General features: G+C 46.8%; 1 pseudogene; it reads left to right on the top strand.

Moving 5' to 3' along the window:
- Positions 1-27,367, top strand: part of LOC124041580 — a 43,927-nt pseudogene that overhangs the window by 7,356 nt on the left and 9,204 nt on the right.

Below are 27,367 nucleotides of genomic sequence, written 5' to 3'. Positions count from 1 at the left end.
GTTTGTATTGGTGCGCGACGGGTCCTCGTACTCCATTTTGTTTTATTATGATTCATTAGTTTTGGAGTTATGTTTTGTTTACAATCATTAAACAACTCCATTCCATTCAGTTTGATTTTCCTGCGCCTGACTTCCCTTCCACCTATACACACGACTTTGACACACTGAGTTTATCAAAATAGTTTAACCTGCTTTTTGTGCAACAATCACTGATCCGGCTTTCAAGTCTGTCTATGGAAATTCCCTTTTTTTGTTACAAATTTAACTAGAACCATGCATTCACTAATAAAGACAAACCTCTTGGAGCAGGCATTAGGCTATAGAAAATGAACACAGGTCTCAACAATCTCTCAAGCCCATGAGCTAGGGATTAGCCAAGATAATCTTTATATTTTAAGTTTAGCCAACTTGGATCTATTTTCTAGCTAACAAGGCTGAACAGTGGAATTGCAATGAGCACACCCTTCAGTCTGCCTCCAACTGTTTGAAAGCATGTTAGCCTGTCCACTTCTTGAAATCAAGTGGCCTACCTTATTTCTCAGAATGAGAACGAGTTGCCAATTCCTTATATCATTGTGTTTTATGCTTATTGCACATTTATAAAACACAATTTTAAAAAGACTAGACAGCTAGTATAACAGTCTTTGGCTGAAATACTGCTAGTGATACGTGGTACCCCAATGTCGCTCACGACGAACTGAACATTCATTTTCCAGAATCGATGTTCATTGATACTCTTGTTTTACTCTTGTTTTGCTCTGTGCACATTTGGAGTAGTTGAGACATAAAAAGGGTATTGATTGAAAAGTTTACTTCTCCTCTATTACAGTAAAATAATGTCTCAATGCGTTTGGGTGTCCATATGGCCAATTACATTTAATTTACATTTAAGTCATTTAGCAGACGCTCTTATCCAGAGCGACTTACAAATTGGTGCATTCACCTTATGACATCCAGTGGAACAACCACTTTACAATAGTGCATCTAAATATTTTAAGGGGGGTGAGAAGGATTACTTTATCCTATCCTAGGTATTCCTTAAAGAGGTGGGGTTTCAGGTGTCTCCGGAAGGTGGTGATTGATTCCGCTGTCCTGGCGTCGTGAGGGAGTTTGTTCCACCATTGGGGAGCCAGAGCAGCGAACAGTTTTGACTGAGCTGAGCGGGAACTGTACTTCCTCAGTGGTAGGGAGGCGAGCAGGCCAGAGGTGGATGAACGCAGTGCCCTTATTTGGGTGTAGGGCCTGATCAGAGCCTGGAGGTACTGAGGTGCCGTTCCCCTCACAGCTCCGTAGGCAAGCACCATGGTCTTGTAGCGGATGCGAGCTTCAACTGGAAGCCAGTGGAGAGAGCGGAGGAGCGGGGTGACGTGAGAGAACTTGGGAAGGTTGAACACTAGACGGGCTGCGGCGTTCTGGATGAGTTGTAGGGGTTTAATGGCACAGGCAGGGAGCCCAGCCAACAGCGAGTTGCAGTAATCCAGACGGGAGATGACAAGTGCCTGGATTAGGACCTGCGCCGCTTCCTGTGTGAGGCAGGGTCGTACTCTGCGGATGTTGTAGAGCATGAACCTACAGGAACGGGCCACCGCCTTGATGTTAGTTGAGAACGACAGTTTGTTGTCCAGGATCACGCCAAGGTTCTTAGCGCTCTGGGAGGAGGACACAATGGAGTTGTCAACCATGATGGCGAGATCATGGAACGGGCAGTCCTTCCCCGGGAGGAAGAGCAGCTCCGTCTTGCCGAAGTTCAGCTTGAGGTGGTGATCCGTCATCCACACTGATATGTCTGCCAGACATGCAGAGATGCGATTCGCCACCTGGTCATCAGAAGGGGGAAAGGAGAAGATTAATTGTGTGTCGTCTGCATAGCAATGATAGGAGAGACCATGTGAGGTTATGACAGAGCCAAGTGACTTGGTGTATAGCGAGAATAGGAGAGGGCCTAGAACAGAGCCCTGGGGGACACCAGTGGTGAGAGCGCGTGGTGAGGAGACAGATTCTCGCCACGCCACCTGGTAGGAGCAACCTGTCAGGTAGGACGCAATCCAAGCGTGGGCCGCGCCGGAGATGCCCAACTCGGAGAGGGTGGAGAGGAGGATCTGATGGTTCACAGTATCGAAGGCAGCCGATAGGTCTAGAAGGATGAGAGCAGAGGAGAGAGAGTTAGCTTTAGCGGTGCGGAGCGCCTCCGTGATACAGAGAAGAGCAGTCTCAGTTGAATGACTAGTCTTGAAACCTGACTGATTTGGATCAAGAAGGTCATTCTGAGAGAGATAGCGGGAGAGCTGACCAAGGACGGCACGTTCAAGAGTTTTGGAGAGAAAAGAAAGAAGGGATACTGGTCTGTAGTTGTTGACATCGGAGGGATCGAGTGTAGGTTTTTTCAGAAGGGGTGCAACTCTCGCTCTCTTGAAGACGGAAGGGACGTAGCCAGCGGTCAGGGATAAGTTGATGAGCGAGGTGAGGTAAGGGAGAAGGTCTCCGGAAATGGTCTGGAGAAGAGAGGAGGGGATAGGGTCGAGCGGGCAGGTTGTTGGGCGGCCGGCCGTCACAAGACGCGAGATTTCATCTGGAGAGAGAGGGGGAGAAAGAGGTCAGAGCACAGGGTAGGGCAGTGTGAGCAGAACCAGCGGTGTTGTTTGACTTAGCAAACGAGGATCGGATGTCGTCGATCTTCTTTTCAAAATGGTTGACGAAGTCATCTGCAGAGAGGGAGGAGGGGGGAGGGGAGGAGGATTCAGGAGGGAGGAGAATGTGGCAAAGAGCTTCCTAGGGTTAGAGGCAGATGCTTGGAATTTAGAGTGGTAGAAAGTGGCTTTAGCAGCAGAGACAGAGGAGGAAAATGTAGAGAGGAGGGAGTGAAAGGATGCCAGGTCCGCAGGGAGGCGAGTTTTCCTCCATTTCCGCTCGGCCTTCCGGAGCCCTGTTCTGTGAGCTCGCATTGAGTCGTCAAGCCACGGAGCGGGAGGGGAGGACCGAGACGGCCTGGAAGATAGGGGACATAGAGAGTCAAAGGATGCAGAAAGGGAGGAGAGGAGGGTTGAGGAGGCAGAATCAGGAGATAGGTTGGAGAAGGTTTGAGCAAAGGGAAGAGATGATAGGATGGAAGAGGAGAGAGTAGCGGGGGAGAGAGAGCGAAGGTTGGGACGGCGTGATACCATCCGAGTAGGGGCAGTGTGGGAAGTGTTGGATGAGAGCGAGAGGGAAAAGGATACAAGGTAGTGGTCGGAGATTTGGAGGGGAGTTGCAATGAGGTTAGTGGAAGAACAGCATCTAGTAAACATGAGGTCGAGCGTATTGCCTGCCTTGTGAGTAGGGGGAGAAGGTGAGAGGGTGAGGTCAAAAGAGGAGAGGAGTAGAAAGAAGGAGGCAGAGAGGAATGAGTCAAAGGTAGACGTGGGGAGGTTAAAGTCGCCCAGAACTGTGAGAGGTGAGCCGTCCTCAGGAAAGGAGCTTATCAAGGCATCAAGCTCATTGATGAACTCTCCGAGGGGACCTGGAGGGCGATAAATGATAAGGATGTTAAGCTTGAAAGGGCTGGTAACTGTGACAGCATGAAATTCAAAGGAGGCGATAGACAGATGGGTAAGGGGAGAAAGAGAGAATGACCACACATGGGAGAGATAAGGATCCCTATGCCACCACCCCGCTGACCAGAAGCTCTCGGGTGTGCGAGAACACGTGGGCGGACGAAGAGAGAGCAGTAGGAGTAGCAGTGTTATCTGTGGTGATCCATGTTTCTGTCAGTGCCAAGAAGTCGAGGGACTGGAGGGAGGCATAGGCTGAGATGAACTCTGCCTTGTTGGCTGCAGATCGGCAGTTCCAGAGGCTACCGGAGACCTGAACTCCACGTGGGTCGTGCGCGCTGGGACCACCAGATTAGGGTGGCAGCGGCCACGCGGTGTGGAGCGTTTGTATGGTCTGTGCAGAGAGGAGAGAACAGGGATAGACAGACACATAGTTGACAGGCTACAGAAGAGGCTACGCTAATGCAAGGAGATTGGAATGACAAGTGGACTACACGTCTCGAATGTTCAGAAAGTTAAGCTTACGTAGCAAGAATCTTATTGACTAAAATTATTAAAAATGATACAGTACTGCTGAAGTAGGCTAGCTGGCAGTGGCTGCGTTGTTGACTTTGTAGGCTAGCTGACAGTGGCTGCGTTGTTGACACTACACTAATCAAGTCGTTCCGTTGAGTGTAGTAGTTTCTACAGTGCTGCTATTCGGGGCCTAGCTGGCTAGCTAGCAGTGTTGATTACGTTACGTTGCGTTAAAAGAACGACAATAGCTGGCTAGCTAACCTAGAAAATCTCTCTAGACTACACAATTATCTTTGATACACAGACGGCTATGTAGCTAGCTATGTAGCTAGCTACGATCAAACAAATCAAACCGTTGTGCTGTAATGAAATGAAATGAAAAATGTGATACTACCTGTGGAGCGAAGCGGAATGCGACCGGGTTGTTGAGTGCGGAAGTTCTATTCAGTAGATGTTGGCTAGCTGTTGGCTAGCTAGCAGTGTCTCCTACGTTAAGGACGACAAATAGCTGGCTAGCTAACCTCGGTAAATTAAGATAATCACTCTAAGACTACACGCTCTAAACTACACAATTATCTTGGATACGAAGACAGCAAAGACAACTATGTAGCTAGCTAACACTACACTAATCAAGTCGTTCAGTTGAGTGTAATAGTTTCTACAGTGCTGCTATTCGGTAGACGGTGGACGTTTGCTAGCTGGCTAGCTGCTGGGCAGATAGCAGTGTAGACTACGTTAGGACGACGAAATACGAAGTTGCAATAGAAGTGCTGACTGTTTCACTTTGTTGTCCTCTTTCTTTTCCTTTTTCTTCTGTCCTTCTTTTGTCCTTATTTTGTCTTCCTTTCTTCTGTTAACTAGATATTTTTTGTTGTATTGTATTTTTTGTCAATTCTGTTTGACGAGTTCAAACCGCTTGTCAGAGAGGAAGGTGTGATCTTTCAACTTTGTTGAGAGGAAAGGGCTTGGTATGTGTGTAAACCACATAGAAAGAGGCAAGGTGAGAGGTTTCACTCTTGTTCAAATCTGTTGGACGGAGACAGATCTCTGGTGTAAATGGAAAGGTGCACACAGCACAGAGGAGCGAAGGAGACGAGACCAAAAATACAATGAGAACAAGCGGACATAAACGCTCATAAAAACAAAAAATAACAAAACATTGATTCTTGTGATACAGGCATTTGGAATATCGCGCAAAAACATGAATTCGAATGAAACAAATTTGTTCGATATATCGCCCAGCCTTACTATAGGTTGCATGTTGTATGCCATTTAATTTGCAAACAAATGCTGATTAGTGGGTGTTTTCTACATCTGGCATCAATTTGAGTGACTTTTTATGTGTGTTGGTGAAGCAGCCTTCAACCCATAGCATTTAAAGTGTGGGTGTTGTTGTTGGGAAACTGCATTGAATTAAAGGCTCTTATCTCAGTGGCCCTGTCATGTTTGTCATTTATTGTCATGTCTTGTCCCTGTGCTCCCCATGCTATTCGTTTCCCTCTGCTGGTCTTGTTTGGTTCTATCCCTCTCTCTCCCCCTCCCTCTCTCACTCTCTCGCTCTCTCTTCTCTCTGTCGTTCCGTTCCTGCTCCCAGCTGTTCCTATTCCCCTAATCATCATTTAGTCTTCCCACACCTGTTCCCGATCCTTTCCCCTGATTAGATTCCCTATTTATTCCTTTGTAATCCGTTCCTGTTCCGTCGGTTCCTTATATTGTATTCACCATGCTGTGATTGCGTTTCGCCCTGTCCTGTCGTGTTTTTTGCCGTGATTGTGTATCACCCTGTTCTGTCGTGTTTTGTGCCTTCATCAGACGCTGCGTGTGAGCAGGTGTCTCAGTCGACTACGGCCTGCGCCTACCCGAGCGACCTGCAGTCTGTGGCCGCTTCTCCAGTTGTTTTCCCCTCTACAAATCTAGAGGATGTCAGTTATTCCGTTTTGAACATTATTAAACTCTGCTTCTGTTAAGTCGCTTTTGGGTCCTCTTTTACCAGCATGACAGAAGGAACCGACCAAGGAATGGACCCAGCGACTTCAGACGCTCGTTACACTGCCGTCGAGTTCCAAGGAGCCATGCTCGGCAGACACGAGCAGGAATTGTCTGCTGCTCGCCATGCCGTGGAGAACCTGGCCGCTCAGGTTTCCGACCTCTCTGGACAGTTCCAGAGTCTACGTCTCGTGCCACCTGTTACTCCCTGGCCTGCCGAGCCTCCAGAACCCAGGGTTAATAACCCACCTTGCTACTCCGGGCAGCCCACTGAGTGCCGCTCCTTTCTCACGCAGTGTGAGATTGTGTTCTCTCTCCAACCCCACACATACTCTAGAGAGAGAGCTCGGGTTGCTTACGTCATTTCACTCCTTACTGGCCGGGCTCGAGAATGGGGCACAGCTATCTGGGAGGCAAGGGCTGATTGCTCTAACAGATTCCAGAACTTTAAAGAGGAGATGATTCGGGTTTTTGACCGTTCAGTTTTTGGTGAGGAGGCTTCTAGGGCCCTGGCTTCCTTATGCCAAGGTGAACGGTCCATAACGGATTATTCCATTGAGTTTCGCACTCTTGCTGCCTCTAGTGAGTGGAACGAGCCGGCGCTGCTCGCTCGTTTTCTGGAGGGACTCCACGCAGCGGTTAAGGATGAGATTCTTTCCCGGGAGGTTCCTTCAGATGTGGACTCTTTGATTGCTCTCGCCATCCGCATAGAACGACGGGTAGATCTTCGTCACCGGGCTCGTGGAAGAGAGCTCGCATCAACGGTGTTTCCCTGCTCCGCATCGCAACCATCTCCCTCCTCTGGCTTTGAGACTGAGCCCATGCAGCTGGGAGGGATTCGCATCTCGAATAAGGAGAGGGAACAGAGGATCACCAACCGCCTGTGCCTCTATTGCGGAGTTGCTGGACATTTTGTTATTTCATGTCCAGTAAGAGGCCAGAGCCCATCAGTAAGCGGAGGGCTACTGGTGAGCGCTACTACTCAGGTCCCTTCATCTAGATCTTGTACTACTATGTCGGTCCATCTACGCTGGACCGGTTCGGGTGCTACATGCAGTGCTTTGATTGACTCTGGGGCTGAGGGTTGTTTCATGGACGAAGCATGGGCTCGGAAACATAACATTCCTTTCAGACCGTTAGACAGGCCTACGCCCATGTTTGCCTTAGATGGTAGTCATCTTCCCAGTATCAAATTTGAGACACTACCTTTAACTCTCACAGTATCTGGTAACCACAGTGAGACTATGTCTTTTTGATTTTCCGTTCACCGTTTACACCTGTTGTTTTGGGTCACCCCTGGCTTGTATGTCATAATCCTTCTATTAATTGGTCTAGTAATTCTATCCTATCCTGGAACGTTTCTTGTCATGTGAAGTGTTTAATGTCTGCCATCCCTCCCATTTCTTCTGTCCCTACTTCTCAGGAGGAACCTGGCGATTTGACAGGAGTGCCGGAGGAATATCATGATCTGCGCACGGTCTTCAGTCGGTCCCGAGCCAACTCCCTTCCTCCTCACCGGTCGTATGATTGTAGTATTGATCTCCTTCCGGGGACCACTCCTCCTCGAGGTAGACTATACTCTCTGTCGGCTCCCGAACGTAAGGCTCTCGAGGATTATTTGTCTGTGTCTCTTGACGCCGGTACCATAGTGCCTTCTTCCTCTCCGGCCGGGGCGGGGTTCTTTTTTGTTAAGAAGAAGGACGGTACTCTGCGCCCCTGCGTGGATTATCGAGGGCTGAATGACATAACGGTTAAGAATCGTTATCCGCTTCCCCTTATGTCATCAGCCTTCGAGATTCTGCAGGGAGCCAGGTGCTTTACTAAGTTGGACCTTCGTAACGCTTACCATCTCGTGCGCATCAGAGAGGGGGACGAGTGGAAAACGGCGTTTAATACTCCGTTAGGGCATTTTGAGTACCGGGTTCTGCCGTTCGGTCTCGCCAATGCGCCAGCTGTTTTTCAGGCATTAGTTAATGATGTTCTGAGAGACATGCTGAACATTTTTGTTTTTGTCTATCTTGACGATATCCTGATTTTTTCTCCGTCACTCGAGATTCATGTTCAGCACGTTCGACGTGTTCTACAGCGCCTTTTAGAGAATTGTCTCTACGTAAAGGCTGAGAAGTGCTCTTTTCATGTCTCCTCCGTTACTTTTCTCGGTTCTGTTATTTCCGCTGAAGGCATTCAGATGGATTCCGCTAAGGTCCAAGCTGTCAGTGATTGGCCCGTTCCAAGGTCACGTGTCGAGTTGCAGCGCTTTTTAGGTTTCGCTAATTTCTATCGGCGTTTCATTCGTAATTTCGGTCAAGTTGCTGCCCCTCTCACAGCTCTTACTTCTGTCAAGACGTGTTTTAAGTGGTCCGGTTCCGCCCAGGGAGCTTTTGATCTTCTAAAAGAACGTTTTACGTCCGCTCCTATCCTCGTTACTCCTGACGTCACTAGACAATTCATTGTCGAGGTTGACGCTTCAGAGGTAGGCGTGGGAGCCATTCTATCCCAGCGCTTCCAGTCTGACGATAAGGTTCATCCTTGCGCTTATTTTTCTCATCGCCTGTCGCCATCTGAGCGCAACTATGATGTGGGTAACCGTGAACTGCTCGCCATCCGCTTAGCCCTAGGCGAATGGCGACAGTGGTTGGAGGGGGCGACCGTTCCTTTTGTCGTTTGGACAGACCATAAGAACCTTGAGTACATCCGTTCTGCCAAACGACTTAATGCCCGTCAAGCTCGTTGGGCGTTGTTTTTCGCTCGTTTCGAGTTTGTGATTTCTTACCGTCCGGGTAGCAAGAACACCAAGCCTGATGCCTTATCCCGTCTGTTTAGTTCTTCTGTGGCTTCTACTGATCCCGAGGGGATTCTTCCTTATGGGCGTGTTGTCGGGTTAACAGTCTGGGGAATTGAAAGACAGGTTAAGCAAGCACTCACGCACACTGCGTCGCCGCGCGCTTGTCCTAGTAACCTCCTTTTCGTTCCTGTTTCCACTCGTCTGGCTGTTCTTCAGTGGGCTCACTCTGCCAAGTTAGCGGGTCATCCCGGTGTTCGAGGCACTCTTGCGTCTATTCGCCAGCGCTTTTGGTGGCCGACTCAGGAGCGTGACACGCGCCGTTTCGTGGCTGCCTGTTCGGACTGCGCGCAGACTAAGTCGGGTAACTCTCCTCCTGCCGGTCGTCTCAGACCGCTCCCCATTCCTTCTCGACCATGGTCTCACATTGCCTTAGACTTCATTACCGGTCTGCCTTTGTCTGCGGGGAAGACTGTGATTCTGACGGTTGTCGATAGGTTCTCTAAGGCGGCACATTTCATTCCCCTCGCTAAACTTCCTTCCGCTAAGGAGACGGCACAAATCATTATTGAGAATGTATTCAGAATTCATGGCCTCCCGTTAGACGCCGTTTCAGACAGAGGTCCGCAATTCACGTCACAGTTTTGGAGGGAGTTCTGTCGTTTGATTGGTGCGTCCGTCAGTCTCTCTTCCGGGTTTCATCCCCAGTCTAACGGTCAAGCAGAGAGGGCCAATCAGACGATTGGTCGCATACTACGCAGCCTTTCTTTCAGAAACCCTGCGTCTTGGGCAGAACAGCTCCCCTGGGCAGAATACGCTCACAATTCGCTTCCTTCGTCTGCTACCGGGTTATCTCCGTTTCAGAGTAGTCTGGGTTACCAGCCTCCTCTGTTCTCATCCCAGCTTGCCGAGTCCAGCGTTCCCTCCGCTCAAGCGTTTGTCCAACGTTGTGAGCGCACCTGGAGGAGGGTGAGGTCTGCACTTTGCCGTTACAGGGCACAGACGGTGAGAGCCGCCAATAAACGCAGGATTAAGAGTCCAAGGTATTGTTGCGGCCAGAGAGTGTGGCTTTCCACTCGCAACCTTCCTCTTACGACAGCTTCTCGTAAGTTGACTCCGCGGTTCATTGGTCCGTTCCGTGTCTCCCAGGTCGTCAATCCTGTCGCTGTGCGACTGCTTCTTCCGCGACATCTTCGTCGCGTCCATCCTGTCTTCCATGTCTCCTGTGTTAAGCCCTTTCTTCGCACCCCGTTCGTCTTCCCTCCCCCTCCCGTCCTTGTCGAGAGCGCACCTATTTACAAGGTACATAAAATTATGGACATGCGTTCTCGGGGACGGGGTCACCAATACCTAGTGGATTGGGAGGGTTACGGTCCTGAGGAGAGGAGTTGGGTTCCGTCTCGGGACGTGCTGGACCGTTCGCTCATCGATGATTTCCTCCGTTGCCGCCAGGATTCCTCCTCGAGTGCGCCAGGAGGCGCTCGGTGAGTGGGGGGTACTGTCATGTTTGTCATTTATTGTCATGTCTTGTCCCTGTGCTCCCCATGCTATTCGTTTCCCTCTGCTGGTCTTGTTTGGTTCTATCCCTCTCTCTCTCCCCCTCCCTCTCTCACTCTCTCGCTCTCTCTTCTCTCTGTCGTTCCGTTCCTGCTCCCAGCTGTTCCTATTCCCCTAATCATCATTTAGTCTTCCCACACCTGTTCCCGATCCTTTCCCCTGATTAGATTCCCTATTTATTCCTTTGTAATCCGTTCCTGTTCCGTCGGTTCCTTATATTGTATTCACCATGCTGTGATTGCGTTTCGCCCTGTCCTGTCGTGTTTTTTGCCGTGATTGTGTATCACCCTGTTCTGTCGTGTTTTGTGCCTTCATCAGACGCTGCGTGTGAGCAGGTGTCTCAGTCGACTACGGCCTGCGCCTACCCGAAGCGACCTGCAGTCTGTGGCCGCTTCTCCAGTTGTTTTCCCCCTCTACAAATCTAGAGGATGTCAGTTATTCCGTTTTGAACATTATTAAACTCTGCTTCTGTTAAGTCGCTTTTGGGTCCTCTTTTACCAGCATGACAGGCCCATGTGCATTCTAACGGTGCTTGCATGGTGCTAGCTGCCAAAACAAAGTTACTTGGCAGGAGAGAAACAGGGAGAGGGACACAGGTGTATCATCATTGGACCAGCATATGGACTGACAAGTTCCTAAATCACACACACACACACACACACACACACACACACACACACACACACACACACACACACACACACACACACACACACACACACACACACACACACACACACACACACACACACACACACACACACACACACACACACACACACACACACACACACACACACACACACACACACACACACACACACACACACACATAGTGCTTTAGTTGATAAAGTTCCCAAACCCACCATGTACAAAACACCGTTCTTCTTCACCCAGCTGTTCTCTTTCCACCCTCTGAGCTGTCACAGAACTATCCTACCAGTTGTCATTATCAAAAGGTTTGTGACACCTTTTAACTAGCCTCTACCAGACTTGGCCTCAATTTGAATTGAAGGCAGAATATTCAGGAAGTGATTTGAACTTAACATTCAGAAATGGTAGAACTTGAAATAAATAGATTTTACTTTTCAGTTTATTGAGAAGTCATTGAAAATAAATGCCCTTTTTGAATTATTGAATTGTCATTTTTGTTTTTATTCAAACTGAGCCCAACCCTGGCCTCGACATACATCTTCTCTTATAAGCATCTGGGTAAGAGTGATAGAGAGGATGCATCTCAATAGCCTCAAGTACAATCCTCTCCTTGACCTATTTCTTTTTTGTTTCCTGATGTGAAAGACCTGGTCAGTTAAAAGCAGAAGGAATTCCTAGAAGGCATGAGATTGAACAGCTTGGAGGTAAATATGTCAATAGAATCATCAAATCAAATGCTATTTGTTTCATGTGCCGAATACAACAGGAGTAGACCTTGCCGTGAAATGCTTACTGACAAGCCCTTAGCAAAGAATGCCGTTAAGAAAAATAAGAGGTGAGAAAAAGATTTACTAAATATACTAAAGTAGAAAATAAAAGAGCAACAATAAAATAACAACGAGACTATATACAGGGGGTACCAGTAACGAGTTGATGTGTGGGGGTACAAGTTAGTAGAGAGAATGCCAAGAGTGTGCAAAGCTGTCATCAAGTCAAAGGGTGGCTATTTTAAAGAATCTCAAATATAAAATATATATTGACTTGTTTAACACTTGTTTGGTTACTACATGATTCAATATGTGTTATTTCATAGTTATCATGTCTTCACTATCATTCTACAATGTAGAAAATAGTCAAAAATAAAGAAAAATCAGTAGGTGTGTTCAAACTTTTGACTGGTACTGTACATGTACAGTGGGGCAAAACAGTATTTAGTCAGCCACCAATTGTGCAAGTTCTCCCAGTTAAAAATATGAGAGAGGCCTGTAATTTCCATCATAGGTACACTTCAACTATGACAGACAAAATGAGAAAAATTAATACAGCCATTAATACAGGTAACGAGTGGAGGACAGAGGAGCCTCTTAAAGAAGAAGTTACAGGTCTGTGAGAGCCAGAAGTCTTGCTTGTTTGTAGGTGACCAAATACTTATTTTCCACCAAAATATTGCAAATAAATTCATTAAAAATCCTACAATGTGATTTTCTAGATTTTTCTTTTCTCATTTTGTCTGTTATAGTTGAAGTGTACCTAATGATGAAAATTACAGGCCTCTCATCTTTTTAAGTGGGAGAACTTGCACAATTGGTGGCTGACTAAATACTTTTTTGCCCCACTGTATGTAGGGGTAAAGTCACTATTGTCACGAACCGGCTCAAAGCCCGTAACAAAGGGAGACAACGTGGAGATAAGGAGTAACAAAAGATATATTTATTAACTAAAGCAACTAAGGAAAATATCCAATGGTGTGTGTAATCAGTAGTCCATAGTGCAAGTGAGTGTTTTGCATGCATGAATGTGATAATGCAGGGTGTTGAAAGGTGCCAAAGCACACAAACAAAAGGCCACCAAGAACCACACCACAATCTACAACAGGTGTCTGCATGGAGAGAGTCTCCTCCATGAATGTTGAAGAGGGCTATTTATCCTGAAACCCCACCTCTTTAAGGAATACCTAGGATAGGTTAAGTAATCCCTCTCACCCCACCCCCCCTAAGTTTTAGATGCACTATTGTTAAGTGACTGTCCCACTGGATGTCATAAGGTGAATGCACCAATTTGTAAGTCGCTCTGGATAAGAGCGTCTGCTAAATGACTTAAATGTAAATGTAAATGTATCCTGGGCGTCCCAAATTGACACAGGCCTCCCGCGTCCCAAATTGACACAGGCCTCCCGCGTCCCAAATTGACACAGGCCTCCCGCGTCCCAAATTGACACAGGCCTCCCGCGTCCCAAATTGACACAGGCCTCCCGCGTCCCAAATTGACACAGGCCTCCCGCGTCCCAAATTGACACAGGCCTCCCGCGTCCCAAATTGACACAGGCCTCCCGCGTCCCAAATTGACACAGGCCTCCCGCGTCCCAAATTGACACAGGCCTCCGCGTCCCAAATTGACACAGGCCTCCCGCGTCCCAAATTGACACAGGCCTCCCGCGTCCCAAATTGACACAGGCCTCTGCGTCCCAAATTGACACAGGCCTCTGCGTCCCAAATTGACACAGGCCTCTGCGTCCCAAATTGGTGAGGGGTTATGTGTTCACACCTCCACCTGCCCCATCCAACCTCCTCCTCCCCAGACCTCAGCAACCTTTGCGCATAGGAAGCAATATTTAAGAGGAAAGAAGAACACAAGACCAGGAGGGAACAGACAGGAAAGATAGAACATGACAACCCGAAACAATGGTCAGTCACGTAAACATTCAGGAACATGGCACAAAAGACCAACAGCTACAAACTCCAACGAAAAGAACATCAGGGTCCTTCTTAATTTTTACAACTCCCAACGATTCATAGTCACTTCCAACGATTCATAGTCACTTCCAACGATTCATAGTCACTTCCAACGAAACAGAATTTCACTAATTTCAATCATTTAAGCTTGTAGTGTTCAGCGATCTTCAACAGCTGTTCTTAAGTACATAATTCTAACAGGTCCTCTGATGGAAAGCGAATGAACTTGTATACATGAGACACCATAGTCATAAGTAAGTAATCTTGCTCAACCCCTCTGCTGAGCACATCAGACCACAACCAGAGAAATGACAATCACCCTGAGCACCACAGAAGAGAGATGAGGTACGGAGCTTCCCCAAAACCTACAATAACTCAACCCTAGTCTTCGTGCAGATTTGCGGTGGGTATTTACGCACTGTAGCCCGCTGGCAAGGAAATAGAACTCCCCAGCATGCTGGCAAATTCCACCAAGCCACGGACGTGCCCCCGAGACAACTGCTCAGTCCACAGACACCACACAAAAATAACAAACATTAACCATGCCCAACATATTCCAAAAAATGAAACACGTCGCTAAACCTATCAGGGGAAAAAGGCTATAGCTCCGGGTAGCAAGTTCCACTACCCTACCCCCCAAATCTCCCACCGAGGTACACAGCAGATTACTCACTTCAGACTGACGTCCCAACAGAAAGTAGAACAAGAGTTCAGGCTAGGCAGGGCCTGGAAACTAACCATTATACTCTCTCCAACGCAGCACACAAACCAAACAACAGAGGCAACCAATACTGGGCCGATCACACTCAAACACCATATTCAAACTAAACACGTACCTCCACGGTCTCCCAAACCAATAGTTCAAAGATCCCGGACGAGCCCCCACTTGTCACGAACCGGCTCAAAGCCCGTAACAAAGGGAGACAACGTGGAGATAAGGAGTAACAAAAGATATATTTATTAACTAAAGCAACTAAGGAAAATATCCAATGGTGTGTGTAATCAGCATGAATGTTGAAGAGGTCTATTTATCCTGGGAGACACCTGGCCCAGGTGTTTCCCATGTAGCTGACGACCCTCTCAACTCCGCCCACTGGCATCCTAATAAGGAAACAAGAACAAAGACAGAATACGGCAGACAGAGTGGGAGGGTCGTCACACTATGCATAGATAAAAAAAACAGCGAGCAGCAGCTGTGTAAAAAAACAGTGGGGGTCAATGCAAATAGTCCGGGTAGCCATTTGATTAGCTCTTCAGTGGTTTTATGGCTTGGGGGTAGATTAAGAAGCATTCTGGACTTAGACTTGGCGTTCTTGCCATGCGTTAGCAGAGAGAGTAGTCTATGATTAGGGTGGCAGGAGTCTTCCTCTGACACTGCCTGGTATATAGGCCCTGAATGGCAGGAAGCTTGGCCCCAGTGATGTACTGGGCCGTACTCACTACCCTCTGTCGTGCCTTGTGGTGGGAGGCTGAGCAATTGCTATACCAGGCGATGATGCAACCAGTCAGGATGCTCTCAATGGTGCAGCTGTAGAACTTTTTGAGGATCAGAGGACACATGCCAAACCTTTTCAGTCTCGTGAGGGGGAATAGGCATTCCCGTGCCATCTTCATGACTATCTTGGTGTGTTTGGACCATGATAGTTTGTTGAGAAGCTCTCAACCTGCTCCCTTACAGCCCCATCAATGAGAATGGGGGCATGCTCGGTCCACCTTTTTCTGTAGTCCACAATCATCTCCTTTGTCTTGACCATGTTGAGGGAGATGTTGTTGTTCTAGCACCACACTGCATTGTCTCTGACTTACTCCTCCATATAGGCTGTCTCATTGTAGGCGGTGATCAGGCCTACCACCGTTTTGTCATCGGAAAACGTATTGATGGTGTTGGAGTCGTGCATGGCAATGCAGTCATGGGTAAACAGGGATTACAGGAGGGGACTAAGCACGCACCCCTGAGGGGCCCCTGTGTTGAGGATCATCTGCGTGGCAGATGTGTTGTTGCCTACCCTTACCACCCGGGGGTGGCCTATCAGGCAGTCCAGGATCCAGGTGCAGGTGTTTGGGTCAATGGTCCTTAGCTTAGTGATGAGCTTTGTGGGCCCTATGGTGTTGAACGCTGAGCTGTAGTCAATGACCAGCATTCTCACGTGGGTGTTCCTTTAGTCCAAGTGGGAAAGGGCAGTGTTGAGTGTAATAGAGACTCTGTCATCTGTTGATCTGTTTGGGCGGTATGCAAATTGGAGTGGGTCAGGGGTTTCTGTGATGATGGTGTTCATGTGAGCACGTCATGGCTACAGACGTGAATTTAAAACCTCTCTGGGATATGTGGGACGCTAGCGAGTGAAAATGCAGAGCGCCAATTTCAAATAAATTACTATAAAAATCCAACTTTCATGAAATCACACGTGTAAGATACCAAATTAAAGCTACACTTGTTGTGAATCCAGCCAACATGTCAGATTTCAAAAAGGCTTTTTGGCAAAAGAAAATGATGATATTATCTGAGGATAGCATCTCCATAAACAAAGATAGAGAAGCATATTTCAACCCTGCAGGCGCGACACAAAACGCATATATACAAATATAATTCATTCCTTACCTTTGACAAGCTTCCTTTGTTGGCATTCCAATATGTCCCATAAACATCACAAATGATAATTTTGTTCGATTAATTCTGTCGATATATATCCAAAATGTCAATTTATTTGGCGCATTTGATCCAGAAAAACACCGGTTCCAACTTGTGCAACGTAACTACAAAATATCTCAAAAGTTACCTGTAAACTTTGCCAAAACAACTTTGGGTAATTTTATAATCGATAAAATTTAAGACGAGATGATCTGTGTTCAATACTGGAGGAAAACAAACTGTAGCTAGCTTTCTGGTCTCGCATCTCTAACAGTACACTACAAGTGACCCTCGTTTTGAACAGGGCTACTTCTTCATTACACAAAGGAAAAACCTCAACCAATTTCTAAAGACTGGTGACATCCAGTGGAAGCGGTAGGAACTGCAAGAAGGTCTCTTAGAAATCTGGACTCCCAGTGAAAACACATTGAAAAGAGAGTGACCTCAAAAACAACAAAAAAATCGAAATGGTTTGTCCTCTGGGTTTCACCTGCTAAATAAGTTCTGCTATACTCACAGACATGATTCAAACAGTTTTAGAAACTTTAGAGTGTTTTCTATCCAAATCTACTAATAATATGCATATCTTATCTTCTGGGGACGAGTAGCAGGCAGTTGAATTTGGGAATGCATTTCATCTGGACATGAAAATACTGCTCCCTGTCACCAAAAAGTTGCCCTTTATTTAACTTGGCAAGTCACTTCAGAACAAATTCTTATTTACAATGACAGTCTACAACAACCAAATCCAGACACTGGTATGGCCAATTGTGTGCCCCCCTATGGAACTCCAAATCACAGCCTGGATTTGAACCAGTGTGCCTGTAGTGACACCTCTAGCACTGAGATGCATTGCCTTAGACCACTGCACCACTCGGGAGCCCTATTTAGGTAGCTTACCTTGGTGTTCTTGGGCACAGGTGTTCTTGGGCACAGGGACTATGTTGTTCTGCTTGAAACATGTAGGTATTACAGACTTGGCCAGGGACAGGTTGAAAATGTAATTGATGACACTTGCCAGTTGATCAGCGCATGCTCGGAGTACACATCCTGGTAATTCGTCTGGCCCTGCGGCCTTGTGAAGGTTGGCCTGGTTAAAGGTCTTCATACTCTACCCCAGGTGAGGAAAACCTCAAGACTAATATTAGATATTGCGCACTGGCTGTTATTGACAAATAGACACAGACCGCCACCACTTGTCTTACCGGAGGCAGCTGTTCTGTCTTGCCAATGCAAATCATAAAAGTAAACATAATTGTTTACAACTCTGCTTTTATTTCTCCTAACTATGTGCAAGGCGTATGGCTCGTTAGGGCAGTGAGTGTTTTACAAAAGGGATTCATCAGACCAAACTGACTCCACAGGGGCTTCATTGTTTGGGTCCTGGGAGAGAACCCAGGCCTGAGCCAAAGTGTTTTTTTTTGTTTAGACACAGCCGAACGAAACAGTACAGATGGAGACCATGGTTGGAAACGTATCTTGGTCTTCTTGTAAACATGCCTCATGCTCTTGTTTTTACCTCTCCTGACCTTTCACATTTGACCTTAGAACCCGCCATTATGTTTAGATTTGTAGCCTGGACTCTAGCGTGGTAGCCTGGATCCAGAGTTCCATAGTCTCATGGTTCGCTTAACCTTGCAGTTTGATGAATGGTGGTATAAACAGATGAACTAGACTAAATGAATAATTAAGCATTTTGCATTGTCATGGCAATATGATAAATGGTCTCCGTCATATCTAGAGATCACACACACATCTGTGGCTGGGTGGGGGCTATTATGTCTGGTATCAGTCAAGAGGAATGTAGGAAAAGTTTAAAAGAAAACAAGCTGGTTTCAGGAATGGAGGGAGGAAAAGAGGTGGAGAGGAAATGTAAGCAGAGAGAACATGCAGAAGAGAGGTTTACATTGGGGAAACATGGGAGGAAGAATAGGAGTAGTAATGTTAACAGTCTTTCTTAGTAGACAATTGTGCGCTGTGTTGTCCGACTGATATGTGTGCACTTAACCTCTCTCACATTGAATTGTTGACATGCTTTTGCATCTTCATTTGATGTCATTTCATAGATTTATCTCAGTCAATTGCGTTTTTCTCCTATATTTTACTTTTTTTTAAAACTGGGAACTCATTATGCATCATTATTATTTATCTCTGACTGTCTGCATGACCAATCTTACTGTTTCTTACAATCTCAATCTTACTATCTCATCTCAAACTTTATCTTTCGTAGCACCCCTTTCAGAATGCCAGGAGAACGATTGATGGCGAGCGGTTCTGATGTGGGCCGTTTCCATGGCAATGCCCTGACCATAGTGGAGGCAAACAACCAGGAGGAGGCGGAGTCTAAGGAGCAAGGGGCTCTCTCTCGGGTGTTCGGAAGATATGCTGCTGCTGGCCACGCCAGAGCAGCTTGTACGATACAGTTGTCACGGACGAAGTGGTGAAAAAGGCCCCGCTTCCTGAGCCCCCTCAGCCCCACACTGGAGACAATCAGCTGGAAGGTATAGTCTCAGTCGAGTTAATTAGTTCATAATGGTAAGCCCATGTAGATGGGAAAAATCCTGGCCCTACCTATAAGCAATGACCATTGCATTACATTTTTCAATTTCTCTCTCTCTCTGTCAGAGTTGATGTTGTCAGTGCACTCGCTGGATCTACTGAGCTCTAAAACGGGTCAGAATCGCATGGAGCATCACACCGACCGTTACCATGGCAATGCACTCATCATCCGACGTGGCCAGACCTTCCAGATAGAACTGGACCTGTCGCGACCTTTTAACTCCAACACAGACAAACTCCACCTGGACCTCAGGACAGGTAAGTCTGACCTTGATGTCTGTCACAATAAAGGGAACACAGGTTAGTATTCCTTATTTAACCAGGTATAGAGAGAAGAGAGAGCGAGGAGAGTGAGAGAGAGGGAGGGGAGAGAGAGGGATAGAAAGAGGGAAAGAACCTAGGTAGGCCATTTAGCAGACGCTTTTATCCAAAACGCCTTACAGTCATGTGTGCATACATTCTACATATGGGTGGTCCCGGGAATCGAACCCACTACCCTGGCGTTACAAGCGCCATGCTCTACCAACTGAGCTACAGAAGGACCATAGAACAAGTTCTCATTTACAACTGGGACCTGGCCAAGATAAAGCAAAGCAGTGCGACACAAACAACAACACAGGCATGCACACACACACACACACACAGACAACACATGGAATAAACAAGCGTACAGTCAATAACACAATAGAAAATAAATACATTTGTCTATATACAGTGTGTGCAAATGGTGTGAAGGTAAGGCAATAAATAGGCCATAGTAGCAAAGTAATTACAATTTAGCCAATAAACACTGGAGTGATAGATGTGCAGATGATGATGTGCAAGTGGAAATACTGGTGTGCAAATGAGCAGAAAAGTCAATAAAAAAAACAATATGAGGATGAGATAGGTAGATTGGATGGGCTATTTACAGATGGGCTATGTACAGCTGCAGCGATTGGTTAGCTGCTCAGATAGCTAGATTGGATGGGCTATTTACAGATGGGCTATGTACAGCTGCAGCGATTGGTTAGCTGCTCAGATAGCTGAGAGATCTAGTCCACAAAATACACACAGACCAAACCCACAAAACGGACCAGCACGACTGTGCCTCAAAACCTAATGTCTACCTGGCCCACCACTCCACACTGGACTTGAACAGCCTTTATGAACAGGTCCGCCTCTACAAGGCAGCAATCCCAACTGTTGCCAGGACCCTGAAGGACGTCACCCTCGACCATTGCCCCAGCACCTCACACAGGAACAACAGAGCAACGGACACCCCTCCCAGACCAGCGAGTCACCCGAAGAAAGAAGAAAGAAAGAGCCGTTAAATTCTACAACCACCTAAAAGGAAGCGATTCCCAAACCTTCCATAACAAAGCCATCACCTACAGAGAAATAAACCTGGAGAAGAGCCCCATAAGCAAGCTGGTCCTGGGGCTCTGTTCACAAACACAAACAGACCCCACAGAGCCTCAGGACAGCAACACAACTAGACCCAACCAAATCATGAGAAAACGATAAAAAATAATTACAACAAAACAGAGCGAACTGGAATTCTATTTGGCCCTAAACAGAGAGTGCACAGTGGCAGAATAACTGACCACTGTGACTGACCCATAATTAAGGAAATCTTTGACTTTGTACAGACTCTGCACTTTCTAACCTCCTGCCAAATTTATGACCACATTAGAGACACATATATCCCTGAGATTACACAGACCCACAGAGAATTTGAAAACAAATCACATTTTGATAAACTCTCATATCTATTGGGTGAAATACCACAGTGTGCAATCACAGCAGCAAGATTTGTGACCTGTTGTCACAAGAAAAGAGCAATCAGTGAAGAACAAACACCATTGTAAATAAAACCTATATTTATGTTTATTTGAACTATTTGCACATTATTACAACACTGTATATAGACATAATATGACATTTGAAATGTCTTTATTCTGTTGTAAATGTAATGTTTACTGTAAATTCTTTGAGAGAGAGAGAGAGAGAGAGAAAATCGCACTGCACACTGCCCTAACCCATATGGACAAGAGGAATACCAATGTAACAATGATGTTCATCGACTACAGCTCAGCATTTAACACCATATTACCCTCCAACTCGTCATTAAGCTCGAGTCCCTGGGTCTCAACCCCACCCTGTGCAACTGGGTCCTGGACTTTCTGACGTAACGCCCCCCAGGTGGTGAGAGTAGGAATCAACACTGGGCCCCGACAAGGGTGCGTTCTCAGCCCTCTCCTGTACTCCCTGTTCACCCATGACTGTGTGACCATGCACGCCTCCAACACAATCATCAAGTTTGCAAATGACACTACAGTGGTAGGCTTGATTACCAACAACAACGAGACGGCCTACAGGGAGGAGGTGAGAGCCCTTGGAGTGTGGTGTCAGGAAAATAACCTCACACTCAACGTCAACAAAACAAAGGAGATGGTCGTGGACTCACCTTGGGGAAGCCAGGACCCTAGCCTCCCACCAAAAAACTGAAGGTCAGAACAATCAGCCCTTGCCTCCCAGATAGCTGTGCCCCACTCTCGGGCCGGCCAGTAAGGAGTGAAATGGCGTAAGCACCCGAGCTGAAACAGCAGAGGAGCACCCCCCCCCTTATCCACATCAACTGGACAGTAGTGGAGAAGGTGGAAAGTTTTTTAAGTTCCTCGGCGTACACATCACGGACAAACTGAAATGGTCCACCCACACAGACAGCTTGGTGAAGAGGAGCGGTGGTCAGGAGGCTGAAGAAATTTGGCTTGTCACCAAAAACACTCGCAAACTTACAGCACAATCGAGACCATCCTGTCGGGCTGTACGGCAACTGCTCCACACACAACCGTAAGGCTCTCCAGAGAGTAGTGAGGTCTGCACAACGCATCACCGGGGGCAAACTACCTGCCCTCCAGGACACCTACACCACCCGATGTCACAGGAAGGCCATAAAGATCATCAAGGACAACAACCACCGGAGCCACTGCCTGTTCACCCCACTATCATTCAGAAGGCGAGGTCAGTACAGGTGCATCAAAGCTGGGACCGAGAGACTGAAAAACAGCTTCTATCTCCCTTGTTAAGGTCAACGGCATCGTGAACTTTGCCTCTGCCAGGAAACTTGGCAACAAGTGGGTCTTCCAGCAAGGCCATAACCCCAAGCACACATCAAAATCCACAAAGAAATGGTTGACCACAAAATCAACATTTTGCAATTGCCATTTCTTGAATCCCATTGAAAACCTGTGGTTTGAATTGAAGACGAAGACGCAGACGAAGAATATCAAAATGAATACTTGATCATCAAAATCTCTTTCTCTGAGCAGTTGTATTAGTATAAAATAATATATTCTCCCATATGCTTTGAGCATACAACATAGCTCAGTATTTCAATGATGTATTTGATACGGCCAATTTTGGGTGTCAATAAACTTCAGACCCCGCTGTATGTGTGAAGACGTTCTGTGTGTTTACCCTCAGTGGAGTTTTCACAGTACTCAGCTCAGTTTACCGAAGCTGAACTGAACTGCATAACAGTGACACACTTGTGGTTCACATTTGGTTTTGGCACTGTCACCCTCTGGCACAACAGGCTCTGAATTACAGTGGTGTGGATACTGTGGTTTCCTCACTTTCCTGCACAGCAGACTACACGTTACCTTTAAAGGCCGCTCGTTGTCATTCCACTATCTTACATTTATTTCAACTCCTTTAAGGTCAATTCAAGACAGTGTTTCACTGGTATAGTTTGCAGAGCTTTTTCTTGCTGTTTCTCACATGCAATTACACACACATTCACTCTGTATAAATAGTAAGCATTGGTATTTGCCAAGTGGACTGTGACGGGATTTGGAATTTCCACCCTTCTGGTTATGTGAAGACTGTGATTCCTGCCTCTGCAATAGAATGTGTGTGCCAGTCAAGTGCAGCTGTTCGCCGTATGGTGTGTTTGACTGAAAGCAGGTTTCAATGATTGCGTGTGTATTGTGGACCTTTTCTGTGTGAAGGGTGTGAGGGCTTAATTCCAAGAGATGTGCAGTAGGAATTCGATGTGGGCTGGTACGGTTTCCATCAGAGATAAGAGAACAATCAATATTCACGGCGGTCTTTGGGAGTAACACGATGGTCCTGAACACTGCATGGTTTGTTGAGATGGGTTTCAGGCACCACTACACTGTTACTACAATGATATTCCACCAATATTACACTGCTTCAATCCCCCTGAAGCTTTACCTGAAAGGGCCCCCCTATTCCCTATAGTGCACTGCACTATATAAGGGCACAATTTGGCACACGCTTGTGATGACCATAAATGATAAACTGACAAACCGTTTACTAATGTGTCTGACAGGACCCCTCCCCATGGTGTCAAAGAACACGCACGTCATCATTCAATTGGTGGAAGAGCTGGAGGACGACCGCTGGGAGGCCAAGATAGTGGAGCAGAACGGCAACAGGATCAAGCTGTCCGTCAACTCGCACGCCAAAGCTGTGATTGGCAAGTACAACGTCACCGTGACGGTGGAGTCTCCGAAGGGCGGGTCTGCAACCACACGCGACCCCAGGAAAGACATCGTCATGCTGTTCAACCCCTGGTGTGAAGGTAAAGACTGTTGGGAAATGTGGGAGGAAGGAATGAGAGAGAAGGGGGAGAAAAATAGATATTGGGAGGCAAGGTCGGCACGTTAAGGACCATACCATTGCCACTGACGTGCCAACCCCACCCCCCCGTGCTCACCTAAAGTTGACACAGTGGGTCAAACAAAGGTATCCCATTGTATCACAGTTCAGCTTCAATGCTGTATATAAGTCTAATGTTTCAATGACGTTATTCCATTGCTATAGGAACAGACCTATGACCCAATCTAAACACCAGGACCAAGTGACAGATCACAGAGTAGACGTAGAGTTCAAAAGAGCTAGGAGTTTATACACTGAGTGTACAAAACATTAGGGACACCTTCCTAAATATGGAGTTGCACCCCCTTTTGCCCTGAGAACAGCCTCAATAAGTCGGGGCATGGACTACAAGGTGTCGAAAGAGTTCCATCGGATTGCTGGCCCATGTTAACTCGGATGCTTCCCACGGTTATGTCAAGATGGCTGGATGTCCTTTGGGTGGAGGACCATTCTTGTTACTTGCGGGAAACTGTTGAGCGTGAAAAACCCAGATGCGTTGCAGTTCTTGACACAAGCCGGTGCGCCTGGCACCTACTGACATAGCAAAGGCATATGTTTTCTTGCCCATTCACCCTCTGAATGCCACACACACAATCCATGTCTCAATTGTCTCAAGGCTTAAAAATCCTTCTTTAACCTGTCTCCTCCTGGATTAAACAGGTGACATCAATAAGGGATCATAGCTTTCACCTGGATTCACCTTCCATGTCATGGAAAGACCAGGTGTTCCTAATGTTTTGTACCCTCAGTGTCTAACAGAGGCTGGCTCTAGGACTGTGCTCTATTTAGCCTCTTGGTCTCACAGAGAAGCGATAATTTGCACATAGGCGGGAAACTCAGCTCACTGCCCAATAATGTGCTGCTATCCATCATAAAGTCACAGCTTGACCCAGTGTGACCCAGAATGTTTGTTTCATTCTCTGGTTGCACGTCAAGACCACACGCACATTTGCTTGGGACTCTGGTCTTTGCCAATTCACATGTTGACCTGCTTGGCCTGTTTTCCCTTATGTTGCTATATTGTCTTTTCAATCAATCCTGTATTTTGAGGCTTCTGGAGTTTAACAAGAGAACTTCTGCGCAATTCCTGTACAAACTGCCTTGCACCGTAGGAGTATATGACAGTAATACAGCTGCTGGCAATCTGAGCGCTCTCGCTCTCTCGCTCTCTCTCTCTCTCCCTCTCTAGCTCTCTCGCTCTCTCGCTCTCTCGCTCTCTCCCTCTCTCACTCTCTCCCTCTCCCTCTCTCTCCCTCTCTCGCTCTCTCCCTCTCTCCCTCTCTCCCTCTCTCGCTCTCTCGCTCTCTCGCTCTCTCGCTCTCTCGCTCTCTCCCTCTCTCGCTCTCTCCCTCTCTCGCTCTCTCTCTCTCTCGCTCTCTCGCTCTCTCGCTCTCTCGCTCTCTCTCTCTCTACATGCTGTAGATGTTTACTAAGTAGTAAAGCCAGCCAATTCTCAGCTGCTAGATCCTGTCAACAGCTCAAATCTATACTGTACCTCCTCCCATAAAACCTTAACACAATCTCTACCCTTCCTCCCTACCTCCTTGAGATTCTACCACTCCCTCTTTATAGCATCCTCTCCCGCCATTAGTTTGTGTAGCCTTTTTTGTACCTCTTCCTTCCTCTTCCTTCCCACATCCCATCTTGACCACTGCTCCCAAACATATCGTTTAACCTCTCTGCCCCTTCTGCTAGTTCTCACCCCCCCACCCCCCACCCCCACCCTAGCTTTTCCCTCTGCCTCCCCTTCTTCTTGTCCCTCCCCCCAATAGCTTTCTCCTGTTTCACAGTGTCTCACACAGATAATCATGTCCATGTGGTCAGTAAAGACAACAAAGGGTGGAAAAGAGAGAACCAGATATTCCCATAGGGTCCTTACTCCACCCTGTGGTGTGTTATCCATTTAGGATGATTTCACACAATCCATCCCTTTTCCTCTAAATGAGTAAGGCCCCTCAGTGAGCGCCGGCCACTGTGATAGCAACATTTAAACCTATTCTAGCCTCTAGTAATAGTAAACCCTCTCCCTGCATTTTGCTAGTAGTGATTAACCCTCTCCTGGCTGCACTCACTCTCCCTGCTTTGTATGGTCCAGATAGTCATCAAATAACAGTGAATAGTCCTTGCCTCTCTCTCCGATTCTCCCCGGTGTTTATCAAATAAGTTATTTGTGGCAGATATGACTGTGTTGTGGACTTCACACCAGATTACATTTCAGAAATGTTAGGAAAAACAGAAATCATTTTTGCCATGCATAACTGAAAAACTGCATACCTAATCTTTGTTCCTCTTCCCACTCGCCCTAAGATGACACCGTGTACATGGATGATGAGGAGGAGAAGAAGGAGTATGTGCTGAATGACACGGGAAGACTCTACTACGGCACAGAGAAACAGATTGGAGATCGCACATGGAACTACGGACAAGTACGAGACGGGGAGGGAATTCAAAATCAAGTGCGGCGGCGATGATGTCTTTCTTTCGGCGAATTCCAGTCATCCTGAAAACCACCGTCGTTGAAGTCATTTATGAGCCACAGAACGAACACAAGTCATTTATGAGCCACAGAACGAACACAAGTCATTTATGAGCCACAGAACGAACACAAGTCATTTATGAGCCACAGAACGAACACAAGTCATTTATGAGCCACAGAACGAACACAAGTCATTTATGAGCCACAGAACGAACACAAGTCATTTATGAGCCACAGAACGAACACAAGTCATTTATGAGCCACAGAACGAACACAAGTCATTTATGAGCCACAGAACGAACACAAGTCATTTATGAGCCACAGAACGAACACAAGTCATTTATGAGCCACAGAACGAACACAAGTCATTTATGAGCCACAGAATGAACACAAGTCATTTATGAGCCACAGAACGAACACAAGTCATTTATGAGCCACAGAACGAACACAAGTCATTTATGAGCCACAGAACGAACACAAGTCATTTATGAGCCACAGAACGAACACAAGTCATTTGTTCATTGGTTGACCCCTAATCATGTCTTCCATCTCTCCCTGTCTGTCTGTTTCCCACTCTCTGTGCCGTTCAGTTCCTTGAGGGGATGCTGGAGGCCTGTCTCTATGTGCTGGAGAAGAGTGAGATCCCTCCGCCTGGTAGAGGGGACCCTGTCAACGTGGTCAGAGTCATATCTGCCATGGTGAGTTACCTGTCAACTTATTTGACCTCCAGTAGTGAACATACTTATTTATCATACATACACATACTTTCCCGTTGATTTATTCCTGGCGTACGTTCATTGATCTGAATTAGGTTGAGGTATGTTGATGTTCATTTCATGACCATTACTATAACGTTATGGTAATAAAAAGAAATGTAAAAGATGTGTTCTCAGTGACCTACCTGGTTAAGTAAAAACAACCACGTGCTGCTATATTTTATCCTATTGAAAACAAAACGGTCTCTCCCATTTTTTTTGTTGCGTTCCAGATCAACTCCCAAGATGACAATGGGGTCCTGGCTGGGAATTGGTCAGGGAACTATGTGGGAGGAGTTTCCCCTACAGCTTGGAATGGCAGTGTGGAGATCCTGAAGAAATACCACAAGGAGGGAGGCCTGCCTGTCAAATACGGACAGTGCTGGGTCTTCTCTGGGGTCACCACCACAGGTGTGTCAAATCAAATCAAATCAAATCACATTTAATTTCGTCACATGCGCTGGTAAGGTGCAGACCTTACCGTGAAATGCTTACTGTCAAGCCCTTAAAACCAACAATTCAGTTT

This window comes from Oncorhynchus gorbuscha, linkage group LG08 (assembly GCF_021184085.1).
Source record: "Oncorhynchus gorbuscha isolate QuinsamMale2020 ecotype Even-year linkage group LG08, OgorEven_v1.0, whole genome shotgun sequence".
Classification (NCBI taxonomy): Eukaryota; Metazoa; Chordata; class Actinopteri; order Salmoniformes; family Salmonidae; genus Oncorhynchus; species Oncorhynchus gorbuscha.
The sequence above is the reverse complement of the archived record's forward strand: the minus strand, read 5'-3'. Positions and strand labels throughout refer to the sequence as shown.